The sequence below is a fragment of the Canis lupus genome, chromosome 3 (genome assembly GCF_048164855.1).
Source record: "Canis lupus baileyi chromosome 3, mCanLup2.hap1, whole genome shotgun sequence".
In the NCBI taxonomy this organism is placed as follows: domain Eukaryota; kingdom Metazoa; phylum Chordata; class Mammalia; order Carnivora; family Canidae; genus Canis; species Canis lupus.
In genome coordinates this window covers 12524059-12537325 of record NC_132840.1, presented here as the reverse complement: position 1 = coordinate 12537325, position 13267 = coordinate 12524059, and the positions used below count along the sequence as shown (strand labels likewise).

The 13267-nt window shown below is 45.8% G+C and overlaps 1 protein-coding gene and 1 long non-coding RNA gene across 4 annotated transcripts in view; one reads left to right on the top strand and one right to left on the bottom strand.

Annotated features, from left to right (window-relative positions):
- Positions 1 to 1197, bottom strand: part of ST3GAL2 (ST3 beta-galactoside alpha-2,3-sialyltransferase 2) — a 50520-nt gene extending 49323 nt beyond the window's left edge. For 2 of the 3 annotated variants that reach the window (XM_072818132.1, XM_072818153.1), the window contains exon 1: positions 452 to 663. The gene's annotated coding sequence lies outside the window, so the exon portion shown is untranslated. Of the gene's footprint in view, positions 1 to 451; positions 664 to 1022 lie in introns of those variants that run through there. The other variant, XM_072818142.1, reaches the window with a different exon arrangement.
- Positions 918 to 13075, top strand: LOC140628737 (uncharacterized). Its single transcript, XR_012026728.1, has 3 exons — positions 918 to 1138; positions 1482 to 1594; positions 12815 to 13075. It is a non-coding gene; the product is annotated as an uncharacterized lncRNA (long non-coding RNA).
- The last annotated feature ends 192 nt before the right edge of the window (positions 13076 to 13267 follow it).

The window sequence follows — 13267 nt, the reverse complement described above, 5'->3', positions numbered from 1 at the left end:
CCATTGGGGGTGGCCAGGGGGCAGTGCCAAGTAGGGGAAAGAGGAGAGAGGTGCTGATGGTGCAGACAGCCTGTGGCCAAGAGGAGCGAGGCAGGGGTCTCCAGGGGCTCAGAGGCCAGGAGCGCGCGGGGCTTGGGGGGACGAACCAGCCAGGGGGCAGGAAGTCGGGACTGGGGCAGGGGACGCTTCCCAGAGCTGGGGCTGGGGGCTGCCATCAAGGAGTGGAACGGCTTGAGGTGCAGAAGCAGAAGGCGGGGATGGGGACTGAGGCCAAGACAGGCGGACCCCGCTTCCCTGGGGGCACCCAGAGCTCCGACCCCGGGGAAGTTGCCGGGGTGGACCGGGCCGGTCTGGGCCGCTGGGCCGAGCCAGCTGCCCGCGCGCAAGGGGTTCGGGCAGCCAGCGGCCCGGGGCGCCCCGCATCCCGCCCGCCCTCATCCCGCCCGCGCACCTCAGTCAGCGCCGGGCGCCGCGCGGGCCATGCTTGCCGCTCCTGCCGCCGCCTCCGCCCGTGCAGAAAGCTCCGCCGCTGGCGACGTCCGGACCCGTTAGCTCCGCGGCTCCCCCGTCCGCCCGCAGCAGGCCAGTCCCGCCCTTGCCGGCTCTGCCCTCCCGGAGCGAGCCGCCGCCGCCGCCTCAGCCCGGCCCCTCCCCCCACCCCAGCCCGGCTCGAAGGGAAGGGTGGGGGAAGGGGGCGGCTGCCCCCTCCCCATTCACATCCTCTCCGTCTCTCCCCTCCCTCCTCCACCCGCACGCGCGCGGGCCTGCTGGGATATGGAGTGCAGGCGGCCCTGGGCCGCTAGGGGTGTCTCACATCTAGGACTACAGCTCCCGGAAGACAGCGCGCGCGCCCTAGGGATTGTGGGCTTTGTAGTTCGGCCGGGGCCGGGGGGGCGTCTACCGTGCAGGAGGTGGGGTCGGCAGAGGGGGGGATGGGAAATCTCGGTTCCCCGAAGGCTGGGTTCCCGGCGTCTGAAACAGAGGACGTGGGGTCTGCGGTGCCCCCGGTTCGGGTTGAATACCTGGAGTCCCCAGGGAGGTGCGGATGAGCCCTGGATGCCTCTGAGACGTGGCTGTGGCCAGCTGCGGCCGAGCCCGGCTGAAGGGGAAGCCTCCGGGCCCCCGAACGGCGCCCCGGGTACAGTTCCCACTCGCGCTCCCGGAGAGCCACGACCTGAGACCCGCTTGGCTTTGTGCCGGGCTCCGCAAGCCGGAGGAGCCGCGGTGGGGCCTCTGCGCTCGGGCGGGAGGAGAAGGAGCTCCCGGAGCGGCGTGGGCGTGGGCGTGGGCGTGGGCGTGGGGTCTTCCCCACCCGGGGAAAGGGAGCCGAGGGACTGTGGGTTTCCCGGAGCACCTCATTCCAGTCGCACTCTCGCTCTCTCTCTCTCTTTTTTTTTCTTTTTGGTCAGATGCTCTTAGCTCCCCTACTGTTTAGGGTAAGGCGCACACGTTTTAAATATTGTTTCCATGTCTTCTGTTAGCAAGTCCTTTCTCCAACTTCCAAGCCGAACTCAAACCCTTGATGAAGCCCCGGGTCGACCGCACTTTCACCCTCCAAGCTTCGTCTCTGGCAGAGCGGGAGCCTGTACTGTAGGTCAGTGGTTCTCAAACTTTGGCGTGTATCAGAGTCTCCTGGAGAGCTTGCTCAAGTATCGCTGGCCCCCACTCGCAGTTTCTGTTTCATTGACTCTAGGGTGTCCCTGGGAATTTGCATTTCTGACACTATGCCAGGTGAGATTGATGGCCTGGGGAACCACTTTGAGAACTGCTACTGCTGTTGCTCTTTGTTTGCTGGACTTCTGGCTTTGTCCTTCACGGTTAGGCCTGCTGCGGAATATTAGCCTCTGAAGAGCCAGGCCATGAAAGGCAGGGTCCTAGCGTAGTTTAGCACAGAAGTGCTCTTTGTAATTGTGATCAATAAACAAATCAGTTCATCCTGTAAAGAAAAATACGACGTGGACCATCTGACGGAAAGGTGTTTCAGACTTTAGCCCTTGATGTTTTTTTTTTAAGATTTATTTATTTATTTATGATAGACATAGAGAGAGAGAGAGAGAGGCAGAGACACAGGAGGAGGGAGAAGCTGGCTCCATGCACCAGGAGCCCGACGCTGGACTCGATCCTGGGACTCCAGGATCGTGCCCTGGGCCAAAGGCAGGCGCTAAACCGCTGAGCCACCCAGGGATCCCCCCTTGATGTTTTTTGTTGTTGTTTGTTTGTTTGTTTGTTTGTTTGTTTTAAAGCTGGGAAGGTTTTCTGTCGCCAAGGGCGGCAGCTGAGGTACACCTCGCGCTGACTCCACCCTCCACGCTCTCCCCTCCCTCGTAGATGTAAGCCAAGGAGTGTGATCTCAACTGGGAGTATTGTGGGTTTAGTAGAATCCATTACCTCTGGGCCGCTAGGACCTAAAACAGGCTGGGGAGGCGCCTGGGTGGCTCAGTCCGTTAAGCATCTGACTTCAGCTCGGGTTGGGATCTCAGGGTCCTGGGATCAAGCCCCACACTGGGCCCCCTGCTCAGTGGGAGTCTGCTTGTCCCTCTCCTCCCAATCCTGTTTTCTCTCTCATCCAAATAAATAAATAAGATCTTTTAAAAATAAATAATAAAAACAGGCTAGGGTAGTGAGAGGTGGGGAGGTGGCTTCCTGACCTCTTAGGTGAGCTTCTCCTTCCCACCTGCTGTCCTGATGTTCTGGGGAACTATAAACCCCTGAAGACAAAGTTTGGTGACCATCACACCACAGACACAATCCTAGAATCTCCCAGTTGTCAGGTGATAAAGATTCACTGCTTGACCAAACCCAAGCCAGGTTCCTCTGAGTTCTGTTCTCCAATAGGCCTCAACCTTGGCCTATAAAAACTACACTCCTCACCACAAATGATTTCATCCATCCTCCTTCCCGCACATTAAAGACTTAAACACCGTAATATAGTTTCTAACAACTCAAAGCCATTTACCTAGGATGACCCTAGCTCTACTAAAGTGCAGGCCAGATAAAGCTCAGGCCTGCTGGGAAAGAATTTACTGTTTGCTTTAGCCAACACCTAAAGATAAGAGACTACTCCAACTTAAGCATTTACTACAAAGGTTTTGCAACTGTGACTCCTTCTGTCCCTTTGAGATGTATATGTATCTCCTACAGCTCTGGTCTGCTTTTCCTAAGGACCTGAAACCCATTCCTTTGAAATGTAATCTTCAGGAAGAATAGGGCCTCTGTCTCCCAGTATCCATGGGAAGATAGAATCCTAACTTCCATAATTGCCAGCTAACAGACACAGCTGGCCTAAGCATTTACACTGACTAATCCTTTGTCATTTTTCACTTCCCTGACTCTATGGAGTCCCTGGTTCAATCTCCTCATTCCTCCAATCTCCCTCATTCTCTCTTTAAAATGCCCAGGCACCAGAGCACCTGGGTGCCTCAGTGGTTGAGCGTCTGGCTTTGGCTCAGGGCATGATGCCAGAGTCCCGGAATCGAGTCCCGCATTGGGCTTCCCTCATGGAGCCTGCTTCTCCCTCTGCCTGTATCTGTGCCTCTCTCTGTCTGTCTCTCATGAATAAATAAATAAAATCTAAAAAATAAAAATAAAATGCGCAGTCACCTGTACAAATAGAAAATGAGTTCAGTTCACATTGGACCCTCTTCCTTATTGCAGTAGTATATTCCTGGTTCAAATCTGTCCTTACCACCTTAGTGTCAGGCTTTGTTTATTTTTGACAAAGGGGGTAGGTACACTGAGTTCCCAGGGCCCAGGTTATCTAGACTTCCACCCATCTACTGAGAGCCAAAAAGCAAGTTATTCCTAGGTCCCTGGGCAAGTCGAAAAGTGGCCACCAGAGGCTTTGGACCTTGACTAAAATGAATGCCTCTCTGGAATGCCTCTCTGGAATGCCTCTCTGTTTCTTTAAAGATTTGTGTCTCTATCGCAGGCCAGTGGAGCCTAAGTAATCCTCATGCAACCTCATGCTCTGCCTATACAACCAGCTGCCAGGCCCTTCCTAAAGCAGATTGGTCTCAGTGCCTGAGTCATGTGCAATGACAACATTCCCTCACCTGCAGAAGGTATATGAAATTTTTTTGAGTTTATATCTATCTCCCAAATCTCTTTTGGCAGATGATTCAAGGAGAACTAAGATACCTTTTCTTTCTTTCTTTTTTAAACATTTTATTTATTTATTCATGAGAGACACACAGAGAGAGAGAGAGGTGCAGAGACACAGGCAGAGGGAGAAGCAGGCTCCATGCAGGAGCCTGATGTGGGACTCGATCCCGGGACTCCAGGATCACGCCCTGGGCCGAAGGCAGGCGCCAAACCGCCAAGCCACCCAGGGATCCCCTAAGATGCCTTTTCATGGGCAGGACAGAGGGACCCTCTCTCTACCTCAACTCCAACAGAAACCCTCACCATCACCCTTACCACCTCCCAATTAGATGTCAAATTGGTTTCACCCATTTTCCTCTTGTGGTTCTGCTTTCCCATCCCCTCCCCCAGTCCAAATTCTGTCTGTCTGAAAACTTTGAGTTTTCCTTCTTCGAGAAGGTTCTCCCCAACTGCCTCAGTGGAGCATTTGGATTTGTTTTTTTTTGTTTTTTTTTTTAAATTTATTTTTGTTTATTTATGATAGTCATACAGAGAGAGAGAGAGGCAGAGACACAGGCAGAGGGAGAAGCAGGCTCCATGCACCGGGAGCCCGACGTGGGATTCGATCCCGGGTCTCCAGGATCACGCCCTGGGCCAAAGGCAGGCGCCAAACCGCTGCGCCACCCAGGGATCCCGGAGCATTTGGATTTGAATCATTCATTGAAAAGCCTAGTTTTGCCAGTGAACTGTCCAGTGCAAGAGAGACAGTGGAACAGGAATTTGGGAGTTGGAACATGGCAGATGACAGCACAGGGCTTTGGAGGCAGACAGCTACTAAGTAGCAAGGCACAAAGAGGAGCTGGCTCCCTCCCTCCCTGAGTTTGGGGAACAGAAGCTTAAAGTCAGACCAATCTGGCAATTCCCACCCCTTTTATGCTGTGTGTGACCCAGAGCAAGTTACACAATTCCTTCAACTATAAAATGAGAATAATTAATAATAATAATAATAATAATAATAATAATAATAAAAGAAGACTTCATTGTTTAGAATTGTTATAAAGATTGGAAAAAATACGATCTTAGGTAGGAAGTCTATCCAAAATAAATCAAGTTAATACATAAGTTTAATGTGATTCCAGTGCAAGTACCAGCAGGTTTTTTGTTTGTTTGTTTGTTTTGTTCATTTTTTGGGAGATGGGATCACGAAGTAGATAAATTGATTTTTTTTTAAATTTTCATTTATTTATGATAGTCACAGAGAGAGAGAGAGAGGCAGAGACACAGGCAGAGGGAGAAGCAGGCTCCATGCACCGGGAGCCCGATGTGGGATTCGATTCCAGGTCTCCAGGATTGCGCCCTGGGCCAAAGGCAGGCGCCAAACCGCTGCGCCACCCAGGGATCCCTAGATAAATTGATTTTTAAAAATTATTCGGAGGGGCACCAGGGTGGCTCAGTGGTTGAGCATCTGTCTTTGGCTCAGATCATGATCCTGGGGTCCTGGGATCAAGTCCCACATTGGGCTCCCCGCAGGGAGCCTGCTTCTCCCTCTGCCTATATCTCTGCCCCTCTCTCTGTGTCTTTCATGAATAAACAAATACAATCTTTAAAAAATTATTTGGAGGGGGATCCCTGGGTGGCTCAGCCTGTGTCTTTCCCTCTCTCTCCCTCTCTCTCTGTGTCTATCATAAATAAATAAATAAATAAATAAATAAATAAATAAATAAATAATCTTTTAAAAATTATTTGGAAAAATAACAAGCAAGATAAAATTTTAAAAAAATTAGCAATAGGGACATCTGGGTGGCTCAGCGGTTGAGCGCCTGTCTTTGGCTCAGGGCGTGATCCCGGATTCCTGGATTGAGTCGCACATCAGGCTCTTTGCATGCAGCCTGCTTCTCCCTCTGCCTGTGTCTCTGCCTCTCTCTCGGTGTGTCTCTCATGAATAAATAAATAAAATCTTAAAAAAGAAACTAACAGTAGTAAAGAGTGTTGGCCCTCTCAGATATTAAACATATTATAAAGCCTACTCTTAAAATAGTATGATAGGTTAGTGACACAGACCTACTGGTCTAGAAATTACTCAAATACCATAGAAAAAAAAAAGCTTAAATACTTAAGGAAAACTGGCATATAGGAGAGAGATATCCTCAAATAAGTGGGAGAAAAGGTGAATTACTATATAAGGGTGCAGGGACAATTGGGGAACCTTTTGCTAAAATATTATGTCAACACTGAATGGATCAAGGTAAAAATCACCAATAGCTTTCAGTGTCATGAAAAACAAAAACGAGGAGCTTCATTTGAAGAAGTATGGAAGTATAATACTCTTAAAGCAGTGCTGAAGAGAGAAATTATCTCAAAGCTGACAACACCAATGTACAGATATGCTGGTATTAGAGGAACAAGTTACTTGAAACCATGGAAGATGTAATCAACAAAATGCAGTGAAAAACCATGCAGAACAAATGACTCAGCTTGTTCTCTGAATACCTTGAAAATTAAAAAGAGGGAGGGAGGGAGGGAGGGAGAGGGAGAGGGAGAGGGAGAGAGAGAGAGAGAGAGAGAGAGAGAAAAGAGAATCTATAAATTTTAAAAGCCCTATTAACCAATTACAATGTATGGACTTTATTCAAACAAACTGAAAAAAAAAAGTTGTTTTAGAATAGGGAAAATTTGAACACTGACCATTGGATATTAAGCAATTGTTATTAATTTTAGGTGTACTAATGACGCTGTGGTTAGTTTTTGTTTGTTTAAGAGACCTCATTTAATAATATACACGGAAATCATATTTATGGGATAATAAGATGTCTGGGGTTTGCTTCAAAAAATCCAGGGCTGGGTGGAGGTATAGACACAAGGTTGACGGAATTGATCATTGTTGGAGCAAGGGGATGATGGTTATTTGGGGTTCATTATAACATTTTTTTTTCTACTTTTGTATGTGTTTGAAGTTTTCCGTAATAAAATGGTTTAAACATCTTTTAGTAAGATCTCTACCCCATACTTAGCTAAAACCAACCACCAACAACAAAAACCGAGTTAATAGAAAATGAGAGGGAGTGTACCTGGGTGATTCAGGTTGCCTATGGCTCAGGTCATGATCCAAAGGTCCTAGTCTCTGCAGAGCCTGTTTCTCCCTCTTCCCTCTGCCTGCCACTCCCCCTGCTCGTGCTGTCTCTCTCTTTCTCTCTCTCTGTCAAATATATAAATAAAATCTTAAAAAAAAAAAAAAAAGGAAAGGAAAAAAAGGGCAGCCCCTTTTAAACAACAACAAAAAAAAGATGGCCTGGCGCCTTGGTGGGGGGGAGGGCATCCTGGAGACCTGGGATTGAGTCCCACATTGGGCTCCCTGCATGGGGCCTGCTTCCCTCTCTGCCTGTGTCTCTTCCTCTCTCTCTCTGTGTGTGTCTCTCATGAATAAATAAATAAAATCTTTAAAAAAAAAAAAAGAAAAGGAAAAAAGGGCAGCCCCTTTTATTTTTTTAATTTTTTTAATTTTTTTTTTTTTTATGATAGTCACAGAGAGAGAGAGAGAGGCAGAGACACAGGCAGAGGGAGAAGCAGGCTCCATGCACTGGGAGCCCGACGTGGGATTCAATCCCAGGTCTCCAGGATCACGCCCTGGGCCAAAGGCAGGCGCCAAACTGCTGCGCCACCCAGGCATCCCCGGGCAGCTCCTTTTAAACAACAACAACGAAAAAGGTGGCCTGGCGCCTTGGTGGGGGGTGGGGTGGTGGTGGTGGTGATCCTGGAGGCCCGGGATTGAGTCCCGCATTGGGCTCCCTGCATGGGGCCTGCTTCTCTCTCTGCCTGTGTCTCTTCCTCTCTCTCTCTCTCTCTCTCTGTGTCTCTCATGAATAAATAAATAAAATCTTTTACAAATAATAAAAAAGAAAAAAAAGGGGGGGATGCCTGGGTGGCTCAGTGGTTGAGCATCAGCTTTCAGCTCAGGGCCTGATCCCAGGGTCCTGGATCAACTCCCGCATTGGGCTTCCTGCTGGAAGCATGCCTCTCCCTCTGCCTATGTCTCTGACTCTCAATCTCTCATGAAAAAATAAATAAAATTTTTTAAAAAGGGAGACATTTTTGCAATTTATATTAAAAAGTGAAGAACTAATATAAAGTGCTTTTGTAAATCAGTAAAAATACCAAGAAACCCATAGGAAATATAAAAATTATATAAACAGTTCACCAAAAAAAAACCCCACAATGACTCTGATATGAAAAGATGCAGATCTTCAGTTTTTAAAAAAATTGTGGTAAAATATATGTAACATGAACTTTACCACCTTAACCATTTTTAAGTATACAGTTCAGTGGTTTTTTTTTTTTTTACAGTTCAGTGGTATTAAGTAACATTCACATTGTGCAACCATCACTGCCATCTATCCACAGAGCTCTTTTCATCTTGCAAAACTGAAAAGTTCTGTACCCATTAAACAATGACTCCTCACATTTCCCCCTCCCCCCGGCTCCTGACAACCACCATTTTACTTTCCATCTCTATAAATTTGACTATGAAGTCATATCAGCATGAGGACAGTGTTTGTCTTTTTGTGTCTGGCTCTTTTCACTTAGCATAATGTCCTCAATGTTCATCCACATTGTAGCATGTGTCAGGACTTCCTTCCTTTTTTAGGCAGAATAATATTCTATTGTCTGTATATTCCCCATTTTATCCATTTATTTGTCAATTGACACTTGGGTCACTTCCTTCTGTTGGCTATTGTAATAAAGCCACTGTGAACATGAGTATAAAACTCTCTTTAAGTCTTTGCTTTCAATTCTTTTATATATATGCCCAGAAGTGGAACTGCTGTATCATATGACAATTATGTTTTTAATTTTTTTAGGAACCATCATAATATTTTCCATAATGGCTGTACCATTTTATATTCCCACAACAGTGACAAGGTTTTCCATTTTCCACATCCTCATCAACCATTATCTTCTGAGCTTCACTCTTCATAGAATAAATGCAAATTAAAACCACACTGAAATATCATTTTTCACCTATCAGATTGGCAAAGACCAAAAAGCTTGATAACTATCTTGGCAAGAGTGTGCGGCACAGGATTCATAGCTGCTGCCAGTGTGACTGGAAATTGGTACAACCTCTAAGAAGAGTAACTTGGTAATATCTTCAGATTACACATACACACCATTTGACACAGTAATTTTTTTAAAAAAGATTTTATTTATTTATTCATGAAACAGAGAGAGAGAGAGAGAGAGAGAGAGAGGCAGATTCACAGGCAGAAGGAGAAGCAGCCCCATGCAGGGAGCCCGACGTGGGACTCCATCCCAGGTCTCCAGAATCACCCCTTGAGCCAAAGGCAGACTCAACCACTGAGCCACTCTGGCAGACCCTGACACAGCAATTTGTAAGAAAGTATCTTATTTACACATTTTCTTAGTTACTTACAGAGATGGCTATTTGTTACATTGAAAGAGCAAAGATTGAAAGTGATCTATATAAAAAAAAAAAAAAAAGAAAGTGATCTATACTTGTGGTGCTTGGGTGGCTCAGTCTGTGAAGCATCTGACTCTTGGTTTTGGCTCAGGTCATAATCTTAGGGTCCTAAGATAGAGCTTATTGGGCTCTACTCAGTGGGGAGTCTGGGATTCTCTCTCCCCCTCTCCCTCTGTGACCTCTCCCCCTGCTCACACTCTCCCTCAAATAAATACATAAATAAATATGTTAATGATCCAAATTAAAGATTAAATAAATATATTGAAGACATTCCAACTGATGGTGTCTTTTGTTTATCATTATCTCAATGGATAACAAACTATTAGAGAGCAGGGGACTGGCTTTTGTAGGTCTAAACAGACCTTCAAGAAATATTGATTAAATTAATGAAATTATTTCTTGGTCTCTGGCAGAACTGAATTGGCAGGCAGCTCGAGGAGGTTAAGTGACTCGTCCAAGGTCATTCATATATAATATGCACTACCTAGTCCTTATGTATAAAACACAGTGGGAGGCACTCTGAATTTGAAAAATTGGACCCTCCCTTCTAGGAGCTTGAGATCTAGTAAAGCACTCTGGCCCACACCATAAAAAATATCAAGGTTTTTGGGGGCACCTGGGTAGCTCAGTGGTTGAGTGTCTGCTTTTGGCTCAGGTCATGATCCCAGAGTCCAGGGACTGAGTCCTGCATCAGGCTCCTTGCCTGCTTCTCCATCTGCCTGTGTCTCTGCCTCTCTCTCTCTCTGTGTAACTATCATAAATAAATGAATAAATAATTTTTAAAGAAAAAGGAGAAGAAAATTACTAAAATAGAAGTCATCCTTCCATTAATACCCTATCCATGGTGCCCTAGGGATTTCAAGGGAACCATTCGCCATCAATATTCCATACACTGGAACAGGCTTCTCAAAGGTGTTCAGGTCCTGTGAGATGCTCCCCTATAGGAGGAGGATTCCCCAACCTGCATATGAAATGCTTTATGCATTAGATAAGGTTCAAGGTTCCCCATCCATATACGATTTTTTTCCTCTACCTTTGTTCAGTGAGAAGGCCTGGCAGCAGTGACGCCTCATTAGCAACAAGTGCGCAGAGCTTGTTGTTATTGTTTTTTAATTTATTTTTATTATTTTTAAAGATTTTATTTATTGATTTATAAGAGACACAGAGAGAGGCAGAGACACAGGCAGAGGGAGAAGCAGGCTCCATGCAGGGAGCCCGATGTGGGACTCGATCCCAGGTCTCCAGGATCACGCCCTGAGCCAAAGGCAGCCACTTAACCGCTGAGTCACCTGGGCGTCCCTGTTATTGTTTTTTTTAAATTGAGGTGAGAATCACATAACATAGAATTAACTATTTTGGTATCTTAATTTTAATTTAATTTTCTTGGAGGGGGCACCCAGAAATTAACCATTTTATAGCACACAATTCAGTGTATTTAGTACATTCATAATGCTTTATAACCAATACTCTATCTAGTTTCAAAACATTTTCATTATCCCAAAAGAAAATCCTGTACCCATTAAGCAACTATGCCTCATGCTCCCTCCTCCTAGCCCCTGGCAACCATTATTTTCTGTCTCTATGGATTCACTATCCTATATAATAAACAATGAACCCTTTCTGGAGAGCTTTTAAGTGTACTTCATCATTAAGTGGACCCTCTTCCCCAAAGCCTGACCACTGCCATTCATAAATATCTTGTGCAGTATTATTTCTGCACAAGATATTTATTTCATATAAATTTCATATAAATAGAATCCTACAAAATGGGGCCATTCATGTCTGGCTTCTTTCACTTAGCATAATATTTTCAAGGCTCATTCACGTTATAACGTGTCCATATTTCATTCTTCTTATGACTGAATACTACTTCATTGCATAGATATGCTACATTAAAAAAAAGAAAAGATTTATTTATTTGAAAGAGAGAGTGAGGGGATCCCTGGGTGGCTCAGCGGTTTAGCGCCTGCCTTTGGCCCAGGGCGCAATCCTGGAGTCCTGGGATCGAGTCCCACGTCAGGCTCGCTGCATGGAGCCTGCTTCTCCCTCCTCCTGTGCCTCTGCCTCTCTCTCTCTCTCTCTGTCTATCATAAATAAATAAATAAATAAATAAATAAATAAATAAATCTTAAAAAAAAAAAGAAATAGAGAGTGAGAGTGCAAGCTGGAGGCAGGAGGAACAGAGGGTAGAGGGAGAAGCAGACTCCCCACTAAGCAGGATGCCCAACACAAGCCTCCATCTAGGTACCCAGGATCATGACCTCAGCTGAAGGCAGACGCTTAACCAACTGAGCCACCCAGGCACCCTGAAATACTATCTTTTGTTTATCCGATATATTGGTTTCTTAAAATTGTGAGAAGAAAATAAGCCTGTCCACTTTTTTTGTGTGTCGACTTTTTTTTAATGGATCTACACCCCCTCTGCTGCAATGCTGGCTAATATCTTACAGAAGCATTCTTTGGAAAGGACTGCACAAGATATTTATGAATGGCAGTGGTCAGGCTTTGGGGAAGAGGGTCCACTTAATGATGAAGTACACTTAAAAGCTCTCCAGGAAGGGTTCATTGTTTATTATATCAAGTCTGTGTTTTAATTTTTACTTATTTTTTCCTTTAAAAAAAAACTTTAAAAAATTAAAACACATGGGATATCTGGGTGGCACAGTTGGTTAAATGTCGGACTCTTGATTTTGGCTCAGGTTATGATCTCAGGGTTGTGAGATTGAGACTCTCTGCCTGGCTCAGTGGGGAGTCTGCTTGAGATTCTCCCCCTTTGCCTCTGCCACTTCCCCTGCTCATGTACACACAGGCGTGCTCTCTCAAACAAATAAATAAACCTTTAAAAAACACTTTTATTTGTTTGTTTGTTTGAGAGAGAGTGGATCACCAAAGAGGAGGGGCAGAGGGAGAGGGAGAAGCAAACTCCCCACTGAACAGGGAGCCCAACGTGGGGCTTGATTTCAGGATCTAGAAATCATGACCTGAGCCCAAGGCAAACCATAAACTGACTAAGCCACCCAGGAGCCCCTAAAAAAATAATTTTTAAAAACCATACCAATGGCTTTATTTTTTCCCTTGGAAGACCCAGTAGAAGAGTTTAATAAACTCTATTTTCTTCAACTAGTTCCCATCTCTTTGTTACTCTTCCTGTAGTAAATACTGTGGGTTACACCCCTTTACAGCAATTGTGCACCCATTCTCTACTTTTCTTAGTTATTGTGTTGGCAGCTAATGACTCAGAGTTTCACCCTTCTCCAGAGAATTGTCCTCAGTCCACCTAAGCTGCTTCATCCAGATGCACCTGGGAGATTATGCTCCTGTTGTCCCAGCCTCCCAGGCACCCACAGCCTGTGAATGACTGAAGTGGGGTATGAAGTCCAGCTCCCTTGCTTCTGAGAGGAATAAATCTTGTGTTGCATTTTTATGCTTTAGAGCTCACTGTAGGATCAGATTGAGGCTAGACATCTTTGCTTGGCTTCTTCCCCTGCCCTATCCTGCTTCCCTCACTGCTAATAAATCACTTGCAAAAGAATTGCTGTCTCGGACTCTGTATCTAGGGAACCTAACCTCAGCTATCCCTGTGGGTAGTCCTGGTTCCCAGAGGTATTTCTGCTACCAGCATCTGGGATACATCTCATCTAGGGCCCTGCAGATTGCACCTCCTCAAAGAAGCCCTCCTGGACCTAGGCCCTCACACTCTGGCAGCATTTA